The sequence below is a fragment of the Alosa pseudoharengus genome, unplaced genomic scaffold (genome assembly GCF_046254945.1).
Source record: "Alosa pseudoharengus isolate Yale_2024_CS ecotype anadromous, Long Island Sound unplaced genomic scaffold, YU_APseudo_1.1 YU_APseudo_1.1_scf_15, whole genome shotgun sequence".
Lineage (NCBI taxonomy): Eukaryota > Metazoa > Chordata > Actinopteri > Clupeiformes > Clupeidae > Alosa > Alosa pseudoharengus.
The window spans coordinates 10,277,126-10,281,043 of record NW_027468620.1 but is presented as its reverse complement, the minus strand read 5'-3'; positions in this window follow the sequence as shown (position 1 = coordinate 10,281,043).

Here is a 3,918-nt window from a genome sequence, read left to right as displayed (position 1 = left end):
GGCCAAAACATCGAAAAACGCGAACACGACTCCTGCAAACCAGATCCAACATGTTTTCTTACAAGCAGAAACAGCAAGAGAGAGAAAACATTGCCCGACCGGAGTGGTGGTGGTGGTGGGGGCATGTGTCAGCATGTCAGGGGAGATAACCGCGAGACACTGCGCTGTAAGTCTTCATCAAGTCTCATAATAGCCAGGCTTGCCAGCATAGCCAGGCTATGCTTCATAATTATTTACAATACTAACCATTGCTGCTGTATTTCAATAATATTCAGATAGTAAGTGGCATACTAGTTACAGAGCCATCATGAGCTGAATCTGCAGTCTATCAGCAGTTCTGTTGAGAAAAAGGAACCACACACTTGAGGGCAGTGCTAAAGCCAGTAATGACAGCTCTTTTACCTCCCACAAGAAAAGGGGAAAAAATGGGGTTTTGGCTTCGACGTAGGCCTCCTGTGGTGCGCCTCAGCGTTAGCGAGCTGGAACACTCCACAAACAGTAGTAGATATCATTCTCCTGACCATACGACCAGGACGACCAGGCTAACCGTTAGTGGAGGTCTCCGTAGTAGTCTAGATCACAAGGGGGCAAGCACTTGGGCCAGGGGAGGTCAGAGAACAGCTGTGGTCATGTGCAGAGTGACCCTCTCTGTCTACCAGCCGTAGGCCCTTTTGGCTTCATTAATCCCCTGTGTCATGTTCCTTTGGCAGGGTTGGTATGGAGAGGGCAGTGGCAGAAGGAGGGGTGGGATGGGGGCGGGATGGGGTGGGTTGGAAAGGAGGGGGGGGGGGGGATACTCAAGGCTTCCGATTTCATTTCCCATGCATTTAAGGAGCGGGCTTTGCCTTTCAAACTGGTAAATCTCACACTAAGACGGGGAGGCAGACACTTGAGAAAGTCCCCCAGGATATTTACGTCCTGACCCCAGCCTGATTAGTGCTTGACCCCCTGACATCCCTCACCGGCTTCCTCACATGCTTGAAGAGGCTGGGATCAAGCCAGTGTCGGGGGGTGGGGGGGCTACTGCCTTCTTCTTGTCATGTTCCTCATTACTGTTCCTTCCATTGCTGCACTGTTTGTATGGATGAAAGCAAATACAGTTAGGGGAGAAGTGCATGAGTACCAATGCCAGCCTGAGTCATGTGTTCTACAGTTAGCTCTCTTCTGGTTTCCCATGGCCATCCGAATCAAGTTCAAGACACTAATGTTTTCCTATGGAGTAACTTCTGGATCCACAGGTATCTACTTGAACTCAAACATACAAGCTAATGCTCCTTCTCAGCCACTTCCTCAAAAGGTTCCTCGAAGAAACGTTGTCTAGCATTGTCTAGCATAGCATCCCGAAACACGAGATGATCTCATTTCAGACTATTCTCATTTGTGGTTCCCCAATGGTGGAACAAGCTTTTCAACACTACCACAGCAGGGGTGTCTGTCTTTATCTACAAGAATGTAGAACCAAGAACAAGGAACATTTGCACCACTTGCACTTAGCATGTTCTTCTTTACCTGGTCTCCTTGCCCATGACCATATTACCTTAGTTACTGAGGTTTGATTGTTGTTAAATTGAGGTACAGCAAATGCAAGAGCAGATGATTTGTTGTTCCCATTTACAATACATCTTTATCAATGTTGTGTTATAGAGGTTTTAAAAATATTATTCATTCTGAGTCATCTAATTCAATCCAAACTTTGGATGTTTTTGGAATTGGTGGCTGGTTGTTTTTTCACGAGACATTCAGAAGTGTGCCAGGCTCTCACAATCTGTGGCTTTTGGCTCCCCCTTGTGTCAGCTCTTGCATAGCAGCACTTCCTCCCATGCCTAGAAGGTTTCCCATACATTAGTTCCTACGGAGGTCATCTCAAACAGCTATATCACTCCACAAAGTTGGGGATATACAAAACAGCAGAGAATTTACAGAAATGTACATGTAAAAGGAAGAATAAAAGTATCTGCTGAGAGGTTCAGTCTTTAAAACGCAAGTTAAATAAAAGCTACAAACAATGAAAGTTATCAGATAACACCAGAATAATGTTACCCTGGAAATCCAGAGTTCTCGCAAGAGCACAATGGAATTGTCTCTGCGAGACACTCTGGCAATGAGCAATTGATGCATGTTACTTTTACCCCTTGCATCCCGTGGAACCAATCAAATCGGCGTATCTGATATATGCAGGCCAAAGGCGAGCTAAACTGATGAAGACAGCGCTGCAACGTTGGAGGTCAGTAAACACTGATTGTAGTGTTATCCAATTGCGTTGAAGTCCGGAATCATTCAGAGTACAGTAAGCATTGGTCTAGTGTTATCCAATTGCGTGCAGTGAGATTTTCAAATGCATTCTTGGTGCCGCCCCTCGAGTTGGGCCATTACATTGTTCGTGGCCAGACCCTTAATCTTTCTAGATTACCAGGGTCTGGATTTTCCAGGCTAGAATAATGTGACACTATTTGTGAAAACACAAACTAGTAATGACCAGTTAGACTAAAGAATCAACCATGACGCAATTCAATATTGGGTTGAATTGGGCCATGTTTTGCTACTACTTTGAAATGTTTTCAAAGTTTCCACCTCTTACACAAGATTAACTTTCTATTCACACAATCTTGTGTTTGGCCTTGAATCAGTCAGAAAATAACCTTAAAAGCAACTGTCAATAGGCTACTATTTATTGTATGAGAGAAACTGGTGAAATTCAACACAAGAGTTTCTATTTGAACATTTGAATTAATTAATTTGCCACAGACACCACAAAGAAATGCATTATTTGTTTGATAAAGCACTGGATTTATTAATTGAATTACAAGGTCCCATATTCCGCTTCGCACTATTCAATATGAGAAAAGTCACAACCCAACACACCACCAATCTCTTGGTACAGACCATGGCTATCTTTTGCCTCAAAGACTGCAACGTCCTCCTCACCGAGATAGACATAGCATTTGTCCAGAATGCAGCAGTGCATTAGCTTTTCAGTCAACCGAAAAGAGCATGCTACCCCTCTGCACTGTTTACTGAGCTCCCACTCTACAGAGGGCATCTCTCTCCTAATACTTCTAACAACCCAACACACCTAACATGCACTTCCCTCTCTTCCCTCCTCTACCCCTTTCTTCTTCAACCACATTCTCTTTCGACTACACTTTGAATGGTACGCTATTAAAACGAATGTATTGTCCCTGGACACAGAGAAGTGTTAAAAAACAACGCAAGTTGTATTGTTTTCAACGCAAGTTTTGTTATTTTCAACACATATTGTGTAACAAATAAAAAAGGAAACAACACAAACTGTGTTGACCCTATCTGGACACAGAGATGTGTTAAAAACAACGCAATAGTTGTTTTTAACACATCTCTGGGTTAAATAGTGTAATTAAAACGGCACTCTCTTCGTGGTTGCAGTACCGATTGAAGTAGTATTAATTGTTACCTGCTAAATAAATAAATGTAAATATAATGGCTACCTAGGGTCTCCTCTGCATTGTTACTTGAATGTTATCTAGTTGCTTTGGATAAAAGTGCCTGCCAAATGATTGAAAGTCATGTAAATGCTCTGATGAGTTGAATTTCTCATCTTAATATGAAGACATTATCAAGACTGTACCAAGAGTCTTGCGGTTTAGTTTTGAACCCAGATGCCTACATCTCCTTTAGTTTGCCATGCAGTGTGTGTGTGTGTGTGTGTGTGTGTGTGTGTGTGTGTGTGTGCTATGTGGAGGACAAAGAGCATAGGGTCCTGAGATTTACTGTCCACTAGGGAGAGTCACTGGCCACTGCTCAGCCAAGTGTCTGGTGAGTGTTGTTTGTCAAGCACTTTTGACCTACAGCTAAAGGAACATAAACATAAACAAACATAACACCACCTCAGCAGGTTTGTGGCCTGTTTTGCCCTCTTACATTTTTAAAAGGCTGTTTTAA